This window comes from Rhinopithecus bieti, unplaced genomic scaffold (genome assembly GCF_001698545.2).
Source record: "Rhinopithecus bieti isolate Rb0 unplaced genomic scaffold, ASM169854v2 scaffold_10351, whole genome shotgun sequence".
Lineage (NCBI taxonomy): Eukaryota > Metazoa > Chordata > Mammalia > Primates > Cercopithecidae > Rhinopithecus > Rhinopithecus bieti.
The window spans coordinates 660,758-677,392 of NW_016806805.1; the positions used below are offsets into that span (position 1 = coordinate 660,758).

The following is a 16,635-nucleotide window of genomic DNA, read 5'->3' on the forward strand; positions in this document are numbered from 1 at the left end:
GGCAAGGTTTGAGCCCAGGCCATCTGACCCCTAGGCCTGCCTCTTACAGGCTGTAATACCTCTACTATGACAGCCAGACAGAGGTGCATGAGGACAGCTTCTAGCCCAGCAAACATCCTAAGAGGAAGAGAAATATTGTCCATGTTACCTTTCATAATTACCTACCATTACATTTTAGGATGCCCATCTTCGTTTTCACTGGCTTCTTCTCTAGCGCAGAGAGCAAGGACTATCTCAAGGTCTGTCGGGTGGCACAGGAAATCCAACATCGGTCCTAGGTGGCCAGCACCCGGCCAGGTCAGGCCAGACAAAGGCCAACCACATTTTCTTTTTAATAAGGGTATTAGTCTGCTCCATCAGGAGACATGGTGTATCTGATGTTCAGCAAGATATTTGCCAGGTCTTTCAGAATACTCTGGTGGGCAGGATGGAGAAATGCAGAGATTGGCATTGTGACAAGCTGTCTTTCTCACAGACTGCTGAGGAACGGGCTGGTGTCAGTCTCAGACATTGCTCTCTAGCCTTTTTATCAACATTCCAGACAATCTAAACTCTCACACGTGCTCCCCATTCCCCTCTGAGGAGTTAAGCCCCTTCTCCTAGCATCTTGCTCTGTCAGTCCCACCCACAAGTACCCATAGCCCCTCCCCCAGGCTGTGCTTTCTTTTGTCTCTGGTCCTTGGATCATGGGATTGCTCCACCTGGAACACCCTTCTTTCTCTAATGCCACATCTCTTGCATCTCAACTTAGAGGTCACTTCCACAAAGAAGCTTTCTCTGACCACCACCCTCAAAACTCGACAAGATGTTCACCCCTGGGTCACCCTTCCACATGTGCCCACACATGCCACACCACCCTCATCATCACAGGTACTGCTCATATTGTTGGTGACTGGTTTGTTTTCCTCATTCAACTGTAAATTCCACGACAGAAGGGATATGACTACCTCGCTCACCGTTTTATATCCAGTACCATGACTGGCATATTATAGCAGGTTTTCAATAAATGTTTGTGGAATGAATAATTAAATAAATAGAATCAAGTAATCTCAGACTAATGACAAAATCAGAATTTTAAAAAGATGTCAATAGCCTAGGACAGTGGGGTGACTCCAGCAAGATTAACTGGGATCAATGTTAAATAAAGCACACGGGTAAAAAAAAAATCATCAACTCAAATACTAGGTGAGAGATGCATGATTTTAGCAGCACTTGTGAAAAGACATGGGATTTTTAATAGTGAGTTGAATGTCATTGGTTCACTCAAAATGATAATGTAATGTATTTATGGTTAGGCACAAAGTATCTTAGAAGTAATGAATTTTGAACCAGTCAAACCACATTGAGTACTGGGTCTGTTCCAGTTGCTATATTTTAATATAAAAGATGACAAAACAGACTGCATGCAGAGCAAAACAATCACAAAAAAAGAGAGTGTTAAAAACCCAGTTATACAAAACATGGCCAAAGGATCTTGGGTTGCTCAACCTCGACAAAAGAATGTTTAGCTAGAAGGCATGATCACGGTCAGGTGGAAGACCAATTAGACTTGTATTGTATCTCTTTTGAAAGTAGGCCCAGCACTGGGTAGAAGGTACAGGTGTGAAGGAGAGATCTCCAGCCCAGTATAGAGCTAATCGTATGGGATCAGAGTTGTTAGGAAGTGGACAGGGGAAAAGGGATTGGCGTGGTTGGGAGCATCCCAAGAAACCTTCGAAGAGAGTAACCTTTAACAAAATGGATGCCTTCCTGGCAGGGATATTATACTGTGGATTTTAAGAAACAAATGCAGATTTGGACTTGACAGACTCCACAAAGACCCTTTCAGATAATTCAGGAAATAATCTGCAGGCCTCGTGTTGTTGCATTTCAGTGACATCCTCAAATTCCCATGACGGAGCCAAGGCAGCCACATTACTTGATCCCACTAACCCTGAGCTGTTTCAGGTCTGTGTTGTTATATCTTACCTCATAACTTGGAGCTTTGTAAACTAGAACTCAGGAGACCTGGTTTTAGTCCTGAAGTCTAGAGGATAACTTGTCACTGATTAGCTGAGGGCCTATCATTGTGTTTAAACTCAACTTCTACAGCTGTAAAAATAAGGAAGTTTGGACCCATTTGCTCACTTAGTTCTTGCCATATACACTTTTTAAAGCATTAATGTTTCTCAGACTTGGTCCTAGGACCATAGCATCAGAATCACCAATAGATACTACTGAGTATATCGATTCCTAGGCTCCATGCTAGAATCTGTGAGTAGAACCCAAAAGTGTACATTTTTAATAAAACACTATCAATTGCTAATAAGCACACTGAAGATCTAGAAATGATTTAAAAGGGTCTGTGTTCCTTTAAGATCAGCACAGCAGATAGGCAGAATTCAGGCATAGAGAGGTTAACTTGGTGGCCTACATCTCTTGGTAACATTGTCCCTAGAAGAAAATAATCAGGACATCTCCTGTTCTCTTTGAGGACCTGAAAACTGAAATAAGGTGGGTGGAGAACTAGAATAGTCTCCAAGACACATCTAGTATGGCTGGAGAAGACTCAAGCCCTGTCTGGTGAGGTAGGAACCAGAGTTTTAAAACAACAGGCAGCCACACACTCTCCAAGTCTCCATAGCAGATGAGGACAACAGCAGGCACCACAGCAAGTGAGGACAAAATAGCAGGTACAGATGCCAGACTGCAGAGAAAAGTGTAAGGTGAGGCCTGGCAACAAGCTTTCACTCCACACATTTATCCTTTGGGAGAAAGATGAGTCAAGGGCTGAAAAACTGGGCAAATTAAAAAGCAAGGGCTGCTCTGAATTAACTGCAAACCATGCTACACCAGGCTCAGGAAAGCAAGCATTTCAGATCACGGAGCGATGACTCTATCACAGTTGTACTCATTACACAGAAGTAATGCTGCAAAATATTTTTGTCTCCCAATTTTGAGGTCCCAGAGAACTGGTTTCTCAACTTGCCATGAAATTTCCTTGGTTTGAAGACCTAGTAAAATTAGTAGAGTTCTTTATTTTAATTGGTGAAGAGAAGTCTATATTTAAAAGCCCTTTTGACTGCAGACCCCAACTAGATGTAAGACTATCACCACTTGTAAGTCCATTTTCTCACATATATTTTCACTGAGGTTTTCCTGAAACTGAAACTCATTAGCAAAAGTGTTTTTCTTAATCTCTGCTTGAAATGCACATGACATTGCTGGTTATAAAAATTCTGGTTTTGTCCTATAGCTTCTTATCCAGGCAAGCACCCTAAAATAACAGATAGTTTCACTAAGTCAGCTGCTTGCATAAGCCTCGCTGTCTGATATTTAAGCTGAAATGACCCAGATGCTGGCACATTCAATATTTATACATTTAGCAACCACCTCAAACTCCTGCCCCATCCCTCCACAAAAACAAATCCATGGATGCTCATCATAAATAGAAGTCTTGCTTAATACAGGGGCTTCCAACTGTTTCGATGAGGCATATTAAAAAGGTTGAGACCACAGATTTGCCCATAAGCATGCCAAACATTTGGGTCTTGCACAAACCAGAACAACTTTTGATGCCCCTCTCCCCTTACAAATTACAGAAAAGCTTTATTTCTAAGTCATGGCCACTAGTCAATCACAAAGTCACACCACACTGAAACCTCCAATAGCATCTCCTTAAAGGACACCTTCGGTCTCTCGGCTCTAAAGTCACCAGGTGCATTTACCAAATCTGCTACAAAGCAAATAAGCCCTGTAAAGAAAATATTCCTAATGCTGAAAAGAATAAAAACTAAAGCTTGCCTATGAAGAAAGTTAATTTCATATTCCTATCAGAGAGTCATCCAGTAATACTGCTGGAAAAATAAAAAGTACCTTACCCAGAAACAGTTGAATTAGCAGATGGATTTTGACAGGACCTGCATAATTAAAGTTTCCACTGCAGCTTTAGAAACTCCTGTTCTGAAACCCATTTTGTCAGCCAATGTGAAAGAATGTTTTTTTGGCTCGGGAATATAAAATCCAAATAGTCCCAGAGGAGAAGCTGCCTCTCAGCTTGGACACCCTCAAGAACTGCCTTTCAAAGAACAACTCTTTCCCCTGGAAATGGATCTTGACATTGACATTGTCATGTTAATTGGCCAAATTCAAACACAAGTCATCTCTTGAACTAGCAATTGGAAGACCTTTGGGTAGTCTGTTTTAAAACTTTTTCCTAAAGGAAAAGAGACATGCTAATAAAAAGTCAGCCTTGGCATGCTAGTCCCTAATAATTAAGGACCCAAGACCAAAATGCTTTTTGTTAGCTGCTGCTGGCCAAGAAAGCCTTCTTCTTTGCACATATTCCCCACTGGGCAATATGAACACGCACTCAGACCTCCAAACCCAATATAATAATAAATAGTCAGATGTGGTATGAACAAATTGCTGCCTATGTATGTCTAAAACCTTGTATCAACCAACAGTTTTACTCTTCTTCTGAAGCAAATTTTGTTCCATTTTAAAACAGACCTATTCACAAGGAACAGAAATATGCATTTAAAGGTGGCTCAGTGAGGGTCCCACAGCTCCAGATCCATGACCTCCATACAAAGCAACCAACTGAGGGGACTGGGGCAAATGCAGAATACAAAGCTCATTGTGATGGATAAAAGATGCAATAACCCCAACTAAAATCTTCCTGCCTACCCCCTCCCAAAAAAAACAATAGTAAACAACATCATTGAGATAGGATTTTGATTTCTGGGCCTGAAAGTAAGGTGTCAGTAATGCTGCCAAAACCAGTGTCATTTCTGAGTCATTCCCTTCCTGGGTCTAGAAATGACCATGGCAGAGCTCAAAGAAGGATGACTTAGATTCTAGGGCTCCATAATTGGAAACCATAAGGCCCTGTCTCACCAATTACTAACAAAGAAAATATTTTTGACACATCGTTTCTGCCTGGTTCTGATCTACTACTGAGGACATATCCTTAAACTTGATTAAAAGAAATGAATGGCACAATTGGAAAGCATAACTAGACATAAATGTTCCATATGTAAGAAAAATGTAGATTTTACATACCTGAAGACATGTAAATGTTGGCTGCATTACAGTTTCTGTAAAACTCCTCCCACTGATTTGAAACCCTCTAAGCATTAGTTTAGAGGAGTCACTGACAGATTCTCTTGCCCAACTGGTTGCAGGAACCTAATACTGGCAAGTGTGCAGTATGCATGTCTCTGCTTTAGAAATCAGGCTGTGCTGGGCCACTGGTATTGTGAAATAAGTCTCCCATCTTAGGAGTGAAACTAAAGACTGGATCTGTTTGTATCTGAGAGCTGGAAAAGCCCAGGAAATGGACTCCCTCTTCAGAAATGAGCAATGAGCAAAATTAAGATGTAAATTAAATGGCCTGGAAGCCAATGCTGGCTTACCTTGGGGAAGCTGATGGTGCTCTGTAACCAAGTCCTAAATAGCAGATGCTTTGTGCATTCCTAAGAGGGCGGCCACTTAGGCCTCTGGGAGGGTTGGGCACACCATAGCACTGCCTCCTGGTAGAACTGAGGACCCAGAAAGAAAGAAACAAAGAAAAGTTGAAAGAAATCAGAACATGCCATCCCAAAAGATGCCACTTTGGCATATTAGGTATTTTGAGCTGAAGGCAACTAAAAAACAGCAGATGCAAGAATGACTCTCCGGCCTTTCCCTTTTTACCTAAAGAAAGAACTAAACTTCCCATGACAATGGTGCCTTCTCTTTTGCCAGAAAGAGGAGAACATTCTTATTATGGGGTGGGGGGTGGAATGGGATTAATCTGTATAAACAAACCTACCAAAATAACCCTTATGTTCCATTAGTTCCTCCATTATTTCCTCATCACTTTCTTACCATTTACCACCCCTAGCCCAAATCCCTTTTTCCTTTGTCTTATCAGATCTTCATAATTCACTGTTTTTTTATTATTATTATTAAAATTGTAAATAAGCTCTCAGACCAATCTCTCTTTTTTGGGTCTTTATGTCTTTTTTTTTCTTTTTTTTTGAGACAGGGTCTTACTCTGTTGCCCAAGCTGAGCGCATTGGTATGATCACAACTCACTGCAGCCTCTGCGTCCAGGGCTCAAGAAATTCTCCTGTCTCAGCCTCCCAGGTAGCTGCGACCACAGGCAGGCACCACCATGTCCAGCGAATTAGCTATTTTTTTGCTTTTTGTAGGGACAAGGTCTCACTGTGTCACCCAGGATGATCTCAAACTCCTGGACTCAAGAGATCCTCCCCCCACCCACCTCTGACCTCCCACCTTCCAAAGTGCTGGGATTACAGGTGTGGGCCACTGCACTCGGCTGGAACTTCATTTCCTATATATAAAGGCATGTAAAAATGTTAACATCAAATAAGATTTGTATGCTTTTCTCCTGTTAATCTGTCTTTAGTCAGTTTAATTCTTAGGCCCAAGCACAGAACCGCAGAGGGTACAGGAGAAGTCTTTTCCCCATGCAAGGTCTTCAGGGTCTGGGAAGGCTATAGAAATAGCTGAATCCAAAAGTGTTTACAATGGAGAGAATACACTGTATTCTGGGCTGGGTATAATGTAACTGATGTGGAAACACAAATATAAATATATAACCCCACCTTGGCACTGGTTTTATGCATAGTTGGAAGAAACCAGTAGTTCTCAAGAGCTGGTCCCATTTTAAAAATTATTCTCCCCTATCTTATCACCCTATGCCACTACATTCACACACACACACACACACACACACACACACACACACACAGTGAAATCAGGTTGAAGAATCATAGGCATACCCTCATTTTGAAGCCCTCAGAGAACACCTAATCCCATCTGCTAATGTGACCAAAGAGAATATTGAGGTTAGAGACATACTGTGACTTAGCCAAGATCTAGGTAGGACTACAGTCCAGGTACCCAGTCTCCTAATCTAGTACTCTCTCCTCTACACTAACTAAAACGTGTGAAGGTGCTTAACCACAGCAATAGACATCGTAATAGCCATCCTCTCAACTTTTCACTTATAGGACACATGTTCACTGGCCAAGCATTTTAGTGGCTTCATCTCTCCTTAGGCATAGCTCCAGCCTCCACTCCATTCTCCCCACACCCTCACTTCCAATCTAAGAAGCCTAAGGTCTCTCAGCCCATTTCAGCAAAGCCACAGAAACTTAAAACTGAGTGGTCCAGGAATGGCAGAGTCTAGTAGGGCTGGAGCACTCTGTTTATTGGAGGGAAGAGAGAACTACTGGAGGCCAATGGAGATGGAAGATATTTTGAAGATAGATTGCAATAGGTCTCAAATATCCTGCTGAGAGATAGAGAATTAAAAAAGGCTAGGAACCTTTTTAATGGATGGCCCCAGCCTGCTCAAAGATGACTGATTCATTGTGATAGTTGTTTTTGTTTCTTTCTCTATTTAATGTGTGTGATCCCGCTAGAGTGGATGCTCTTGGAAGGCAGGAACAATGACTCTCATGCTCAACTACACATCCCCAGTGGATAGCAAAATGCCTGACATGCACAAGTACTCCAAAGATATCTGTTGACTGAAGGAATACACACAAAACTACAGACATTCAACTCCCCTTACACTTGTTATATGTGAACTCTCTTGGTCAGTGGCCAACATTTATATTTGTGGAAGTAAAAGCCCAATTGTCACTCCCTTGGTAGTTTGTCCCTACCAGTTACAAGGATGGAGGGAGAGAGTTAGCTGCCAATATCAAGATAGAACAATGGCCTGGAAGTGAAGAAACTTCTCTGGCTGGCTCAGTCTCTGACTCACACATGACCAAGGACAAATCACTTAACCTCCTCTTGCCTTGTTTTTACTGTATGCAAAATAGAGCCTATAACAATATAAGCCTCCTCCTTCCCTTTGAGGAATATTCTGAGAATTGGAGAGATGCTATCTTAGAAGTGATTAGAGCTCCTAAGAACTGGGCTTTCAATACAGAAGCAGTGTTGTTCTCAGGCTGTGTTACAGCTGTTGTTTTTCATCATGAAAGGTAATATTGTAAGGCCTTGTTGGCAAAGATAGGAAACTGTTGCTATGTGTTGACACAATGATACAACAAGCAGGAGGGCAGGCACCTTAAAAGTTTAATGGTTCTGATTTCATTCATTGAATTCCTTCTTCCTCACCTCAAACCTCAATCTCCATTATTCTCTATGGATAGGTGTTTTCTGTTTGCTTGTTTGTTTTCTTTCCAACTTTCCCCAGCTGCCAGGACATCTGGAGAAAAAGCTGGTCCAAGACATAAGTATATTTTTCCTAATTGAATCATAGAACCATGGGGGAAACATACTTTGTAAGGAGTCACTTAGTTCATTCAATTCGACACACTATTTCTGACCATTTTCTGTAAAAGGACATATACAAAGATGAATAAAAGCTGTGACCATATTTTCAGAAGAGATGTATGGTCTGACGCATGAGTGTACTTACATGAGCAGTAAGACAGGAAAAAAAAGTAACTTCCCTGGAAAATCGTGGTCATATAGAGGCTGTACAAATCAAACACAGTTTCTGCTTTTGCAGGAGCTCATAGGCAGTGCCAGAAAGATACAAACTCTTCACTGCAAAACAAGGCAAACTGCAAATGACTTACAAGTAAACTTGCCTGGGAGTACAGAGGAGAGAATTTATAATTCTGACTCTGTGGATCAGGAAGAGGCATTCAGAAGAGGGAACATTTAAGCTCAGCAAGGACAAGTCTCTCAACAATGAGAACAGTGTGTGCAAAGCGACGGAAACATAAAACAGAGTCAGACAAGGATCATTATCAGAGTCCAGGGTACTGGAATACTGTGCATTTTGGGGAGGGTTGGATGGGGTTAGAGATGGAAGGGATTTGAGAGACAACTTGTAAAGAGACAAAAGTATCAGTGCTTGCTGAGGGGCTGGGAATTCATACGAGCAATAAAAGGTATCATAAATGTTGAGTTAGACAGGAAGATATAACTTATGCTTTGGAAATGATAACTCCTAGAATCTAGGAGACAATGTGGATGACTACTGCAATAATTCAGAAAGCAGATGCTGAGGCTTGAACTGGCCATCAAGATATGGAAGAGAGGATATAAGGTTTAATCAACTATGAACAAACAGGATGAGGTTCTTGAAGCAGAGGAGGAGTAGAAAAAGATGCTTGGAAGAACCATGGTCTAACTATTCCACTACGTTTATGCTATCAGCCCAAATGGCACCCTCCTATGCCAAGATCTGTGACCTGAAGTTGAACCACCTTCTGGGTTTTAGCATGAAATCCTTACTTCCTCTAGAGCAAGAATCGGTTCCTGTTTAGATTGGAACACCATAACCAAGCCATGTTCTTGGGGCCACAGAGTACAGTGGCAGGAGAGAAAGTAGATATAGAAAAAAATGAAACAAATAAAGATAGAAGAAAATAAGAAAAGTTGGCCAGGTGCAGTAGCTTATGCCTGTAATCCCAACAGTTTGGGAGGCCAAGGCAAGAGGACTGCTTGAGCCCAGGAGTTTGAAACCAGCCTAGACAGCATGGTGAAACCCTGACTCTACAAAAAAATACAAAAATTTGCTGGGTGTGGTGGTGTATGCCTGCAGTCCCAGCTTCTCAAGAGGCTGAGGTAAGAGGATCACCTGGAAGATCAGGAAGTCGAGGTTGCAGTGAGCCATGATCATGCCACTGCACTCCATCATGGGCATAAAAGTGAGACCCTTTCTTCTCATGAAAAGAAGAGAAAGAGAGAGAGAGAAAGAAAGAGAAGAAAGAAAGAAAGAAAGAAAGAAAGAAAGAAAGAAAGAAAGAAAGAAAGAAAGAAAGAAAGAAAGAAAGAAGAAAAAAGGGAAGAGAGATGAATGACTGACAATAATGATGTCTCACTCCGGGTGCTTTCTCCAGTTCTAGAGCTTAGAAAGTCATCTGAAAGAATATTACCAGTGTCCACAGATGAGAGACAAGCAGCTATTGTTTCTGGCCTCTTTCAATACATTATAACTTTAGGGGACTAGTTTAGAGCAAAGAACTCTGTAAAGACCACCACAATCTCTCTAACTTGGGATTGCCAATGATGTCAATTTTTACTCCAAAGTTTGAAATGTCTCCATAATTAACTAACTCATTTTGCTCATGGTTTGACTAGCCATAATGATTGTAAGATCTCCAAATGCATTAATTCATTCAACATTCGACCAAGTTTATTACGTATATACTGTACACTTAGCCCTGTGCTAGGTTTCAAAAAACCTGAAGTGAACAAAACTAACAATCCCTGACTTCATGGAACTTATAGTCTAATAGGGGAGACAGAGAAAATATTTCAACACCTAAACACTTCCATTACAATTTGGTTATGAAGGAATAATATAGGCACCATAGAGCAACTAGATCTGGTCCCATCCATTTTCGCAGACTTGAAGGATGGGTGGGAGTTTGCCAAGCAATAACTGGAGGAAAGCGGATTCCAGGTAGAGACAATAGTGATGTGAAGGCCTGAGATGGGCCTTCTGGAAGGACAGTGTGGCTAGAGCCTTGGGAGCAAGTGGGAGAGTAGCTGGAGGTGAGTATGGAGACTCACAGAGGCAAGCCTTCTCCATGTCTTGTCATCACTGCCTTAGCATCTAGAATCAGAACACATGAAGAAATGCATCATGGAGTACTAGAGGTATCCCAGCCTACCGGCAACAAGATGCCCCCAAGTGCTGAATTCATCTTTACTTAATGGCATGAGGCTGGATGAAATGGCTTTCGTAACTTTGTTTATGCCAAGAACAGCCTTGTAGAAGCTCACAAGAATGAAGATAGCATCTCTCTTAACTTTGTTATTATTCATCTATTTCATGACAATAAAACCAATGGTTGTAAACTGACTCTAAAGTTAATTCAACGCCCCCTTTTCATGGAAGACGGGAGATACGCAGGAGCTAGTTCTCAACAGCCATGTTGATATGACAGACACTGTTCTTTCAGGTCAAATGTCTTTATCCACTATTTCTAGGCACCCAACAGTTTTCTCTGCTTCAGGACCCAGTTCAAATGTCATCTGTCCTATGGAACATAACTAGTTCTCCACTGTCATGTTCTTAATATCTTTCCTGTTCTCTTTATGTTCTACTTTATAATAATCTATCTTGTCAGGAAGCAAGAACATCTCTTCTACTCCTTTCTGTTTCCTCCTAAGGTTTGACCTAAATGAAAACAAATGCATGAAGATGAACTTGTTATATAAAATGTACATAAATGGATGAATGATGAATCATTCTGTGAACACCAAAGTGCTACAGTTCAACTCACAGGGGCTTTCTTATCCATCTGGACCCTCATGCTGATTTTTTTAGGATCGAAATCCATATCAGGTTTATAGTCTTGTTTCCCTTTCTAGGGAGAGAATGGTAAGAGTGAATAAGCAGGGTGGGGAAGAGTTCCGTATTCTTAAAGTAGGCACTCTAGTATCTGGATTCAAATGAAATCAAGAGAAAGGTGAAAGACACAGATGAATCTAGACTATCACAGAAGTGTAAATGAAAATCAGGCTACTGTTTCCATCCACTAGTGACTCAGCAACGAGCCCAGGACTGATCTCAGAGCAGAGAACCTCTTAGCCACAGACACACCTTCATACCTGGTAGCTAAGAAGGAGATATCAGGTGCTATAGTGTCATTTGAGGCCAAAAACCCATAGGGAGGTCAGTAATCTATAGAGGAGCCACAACAAAATGTGATCCTAGCAAGCTGGTGTCAAAAAGTACTCTTAATCTCTTTTTTCACATGCATAAGTAACTGTATGCTGCATGTCAATGAGTTTTCTCTAAGCAGCCAGGCATTGAAAACCATTTACGTGGCACTGGGTATGTATTTTAATAGCATCGGTCTAAAGGTCAAGCAATGCAAAGAAAAGCAGCCAGGAAGCAGGCCAACAGCTCAGGCAGGTAATTGAGCGTGCAAAAGCACTTTCCTACCATAGTGACTACTCACATCTTTGTTTATCTCTCCACTACCTGGTGTGGAAATGGTGTTCTTTTATTTTCTCTTCTCTGTTTATGTTAGAAAGTAGCCATCAAGATAAGGATTATCCTTCTAGAAATAATATTGCTATTGGCAATAGTCTATCAGCAAAAGATGGGCTTTCACTACAGAAAAGAGAGTCAGGGAGTGTCAGGTATCAGATCTCAGAAGCAAACTCAAGTATCACAGGAAAGATCAGAACAAAACTGAGAGTGGAGGCGGAGCTTTAAAAATATGGAAATCCCCAATGGTAATTCCAGTTTGGAGTCCCGGTAGATCAGAATGTTGAGGGAATACTTTTATAATTCATTGCAAGGTCTGCTGGCTACAGCTATAGAGAATGACATCCATCCATCTATCTGCCCATTCATCCAACATACAAACATATATTTAGCACATGAATAATAGTGATAATTAGAAGTAGCTACAATTTCATTCATTTCTCATTATATTCCAGGAATTGGGAATATATATATATATATATATATATATATATACGCTCCTTTGATGCTTGTAACAACTCCCAACACTTCCATTTGACAAAAGTAGAAACTGAGACTCAGAAGAGATTAAGTAAGACTGCTCGAGGAGTCAAAGAAGTAGTGGGATTGGACCTAAGAGCATGTCTGACTCTAGAGTCCAGGCTCTTAATCCTGAACTGATCTCTACCTTACTTCACATGAGACTCTGCTAGGTGCCATGGAATGCACTAAGCAGAGAAAGGCAGTGCCCTCAAGGAACTTAAAGTGTAGTAGAGAAGAGGAACAATGTAAATCACTAAGAAATACTAGTAAGAAAAATAGCATCTTTCCCGCGGGCTGTACAGAGTTTCAAAGCTGATCAGGTTTTCCAGGGTGTAGTGAAAGATTTCATGGAAGAAGGAACAATTGAATAAATTCTCTGTTACCCATTTTAGAAAGCAAAGAAGTACTGTAAAGAACTTTCTAGGTATTAGAAATTTATCTAGAGTAGTGTGCACGTACACACACACACACACACAAATGTTCAAACTTTGAAGATGACTAGAAATGACTACTTTACGAAAGTTTTGCTTAAGCTAATTTCAAAATGACTCTGTATTCCTTCAGAATACATCACTTGCTGTGAATTTGAGCCAGAAAGACGCTAACTGGACAGGGGAAGAATGTTACGATTTTTAAAATTCCCACGGAAAATTTTAAAAGAGGTCTATCCACTTGACACCATAGGTACCACTGATTGAGCACTTGCAATGTGTCAGGCTTTGTGCTACACACGCTATGTAATTTTACCCTCAATTTTATGAAGCACGTTCTTATTCTCCATTTAATGATAAAAATCCTGAGGCTCTGAAAAGTTAATTAATTTGCCCAAGTTCATGAAGCTATAGGCATCATGCTAGAATTTGAGCACGGTTCTCTTCAACACACAGCTACTAACTAACCCATATTTGTGGTCATGAATCTATAGCATTAATCCTGGTAGTTCAGCCTTTAAATAAATACTAAGTGATTGGTAGGCCAGAACACTTCCTAAATATGTCTTTTTTCTTAAAGGAACAAAGGGTTTTTTTTAAAGGAAGAAGAAGAAAAAAAGAGGAGAAAACAAAGACAAAGAGAATAAAATTAATGTATGACTTAGAATATACCAGTTATTCATTGAGCCCATTTATTTCACAAAAGTAAAATGACAGAAGGCAACATTTCTCCAAATTACCCAGCCATAAGGGGCTAAGTTTAGTTAGACTTTCAGGAAGTCTGCTGAGGATGGAAGGAGAGAAGACAAAGATGGCAAAGAGACAAGACTCAAGAGAGACAAAAGCCAATGGCCCATTAAAAAAAAAACCTACCCAACTATTCCCCTAAAACTTCAGTTTCTGTGCACAAGGCTAAAGGAGTTTGGCTTTCTCCTTTCCTCTCTGAGGCACCAGGGATACTTCCCAATGCTTATTAGAAAACTAAGCTGAAGTCAAGACATTTCCTAAGGAGAAGGAGAAGACTAGGTACAAAGATGTTGAAGAGGTAGTGGGTGCCTGATGAAATTTAGTCCAGAGTAACTCAGAAGGAACTCAGCTCTGAAGCCTCAATACTGTGGACAGACTTGGGAATAAAGTACTATGATTGATAGCCAAGAGCTTCTGAATCTCCAAACATGAGCTTGTGGAAACAAAACTGCTGTTCTCAAAACTGTGTAAACGGCTGGGAAATTAAAAAAAAAAAAAAAAAAAAATACACACACACACACAAAAACTTCCCAGCTAACATTTCTAAGACATTTGTAGTTTATACAACTGGCAGAAACCTTGCAATGGTTCAGAAGCGATAAAATTGGGTTTGTCTCTTCAAGGAGGCAAGAGCTTCTCCACAAGGGGCAGATAGTTTCTCCCAAATGCGAAAAATGCGAATGCTAACTCCTAGGAATCCAGGCTGAAAGGGAGAGGAAAGATGGCAATCCAAAGAGGGTTTGTGTGTTTCACTCTGGGAATGGAAAATAAATAGTTCAGAGTGCTCCTAGGAGATACAATTAATAAAATTCTTCTCAGACCAGTGTCTCACCCCATGTTGAAGGGCTGTAAATGCTGTTAGGAAAGAGAGAAGCCATCTGATCATCCACCTAGACTAGAAAAACATAATCCTTTTTTTACATATAATTTTAACTTTTATTCTAGATTCAGAGGGTACACGTGCAGGTTTGCTACCCAGGTCGATTGCATGATGCTGAGGCTTGGAGTATGATTGATCCTGTCACCCAGGTAGTGGGCACAGTAGCCAGCAGGTAGCGTTTCAACCCTTGTCCCACTCCCTCCGCCACCTATAGTAGTTCCCAGTTCCTCCCACTGTTCTGCTCTGGGTGCTGCCAGAACCAGCTACAAACGATTAGAAAGCTACAAGAAGCAAGGGACCACCTAGGTAGCCAGGATGTCTCCCCTTCTCACTGCTACCTCCCTCCACACTCGGTCCCCATGTGGGTCCCAGAGCCTTTGGAGGGCTGGCCATTGTGCTGGGACCCCTTTCCCTGCTTCCTTCACTCACTCTACAGAAGAACTGGAAAACAAACAAAACAAAAATGCTTGCAATCCTGGGAGAGATGAGAAGACTGTGTCCTAACTCCCTCAAGCTTTTCTGTGCAGGTCCTAAGGGGCCCAGGATGCGGCCAGAGTCCTAGCCTGAGAGCACTAACAAAGTTTGTTTCCTAAACTGTTGGCATCTTTTTGAGATAAAAGTGGATGCTATTCAGAAATGGGGGAGGGGGCGTTTCCCAGTGACTGAGAAATCAGTGTGGGCTTTTATTGGTTATTGCTGAATATTTATGTCTCATTTATCACTGATCGTTGGCTATGAAAAAGCTAGATAAAGACATTGGGCCACCTGAGTGCCTGGGGCTTTCGATCACTAACAAGCCAGCCTATCAGAAGGCCCCATTTCTGAGGATCTGCTGGAGACAAAGGTTCTTTGTTAACTGGAATGCCCCAGAGCAAGGAGTTGGAGCTGTGTTGCTCTAAACGAAGGAAGAGGGAGAGGAAAGACAGAAAGAAAACCTTTTGCTTTCCCAGCAGAAACCTAGGATTGAGAGCAGTGACTTTTTAAAGGAAAGGGCTCATTTTAAAAGGGAATGCTTCCAGTTTTTGCCCATTCAGTATGATATTAGCTGTGAGTTTGTCATAAATAGCTCTTATTATTTTGAGATATGTCCCATCAATGTTGAATTTATTGAGAGTTTTTAGCATAAAGGGCTGTTGAATTTTGTCAGGCCTTTTCTGCATCTATTGAGATAATCATGTGTTTTTTGTCTTTGGTTCTGTTTATATGCTGGATTACGTTTATTGATTTGCATATGTTGAACCAGCCTTGCATCCCAGGGATGAAGCCCACTTGATCATGGTGGATAAGCTTTTTGATATGCTACTAGATTTGGTTTGCCAGTATTTTATTGAGGATTTTTGCATCGATGTTCATCAGGGATATTGGTCTAAAATTCTCTTTTTTTGTTGTGTCTCTGCTAGGCTTTGGTATCGGGATGATGCTGTCCTCATAAAATGAGTTAGAGTGGACTCCCTCTTCCTTTGAAAACTGGCACAAGACAGGGATGCCCTCTCTCACCACTCCTATTCGGCATAGTGTTGGAAGTTCTGGCTAGGGCAATCAGGCAGGAGAAAGAAATAAAAGGTATTCAATTAGGAAAAGGGAAGTCAAATTGTCCCTGTTTGCAGATGACATGATTGTATATTTAGAAAACCCCATCGTCTCAGTCCAAAATCTCCTTAAGCTGATAAGCAACTTCAGCAAAGTCTCAGGATACAAAATCAATGTGCAAAAATCACAAGCATTCTTATACACCAATAACAAACAAACAGAGAGACAAATCATGAGTGAACATCCGTTCACAATTGCTTCAAAGAGAATAAAATACCTAGGAATCCAACTTACAAGGGATGTGAAGGATCTCTTCAAGGAGAACTAGAAACCACTGCTCAACAAAATAAAAGAGGACACTAACAAATGGAAGAACATTCCATGCTCATGGATAGGAAGAATGAATATTGTGAAAATCGTCATACTGCCCAAGGTAATTTATAGATTCAATGCCATCCCCATCAAGCTACCAATGACTTTCTTCACAGAATTGGAAAAAACTGCTTTAAAGTTCATATGGAACCAAAAAAGAGCCCGCATTGCCAAGACAATCCTAAGCC

At 41.1% G+C, this 16,635-nt stretch overlaps 1 long non-coding RNA gene across 1 annotated transcript in view; it reads right to left on the reverse strand.

Annotated features, from left to right (window-relative positions):
- Positions 1–325: 325 nt before the first annotated feature.
- Positions 326–16,635, reverse strand: part of LOC108533177 (uncharacterized) — a 22,989-nt gene continuing 6,679 nt past the window's right edge. Inside the window, exons 2-3 of the long non-coding RNA XR_001886672.1 lie at positions 5,397–5,522; positions 326–415 (exon numbers count right to left, since the gene is read on the reverse strand). This is a non-coding gene — a long non-coding RNA (uncharacterized LOC108533177). The remainder of the gene's footprint in view (positions 416–5,396; positions 5,523–16,635) is intronic.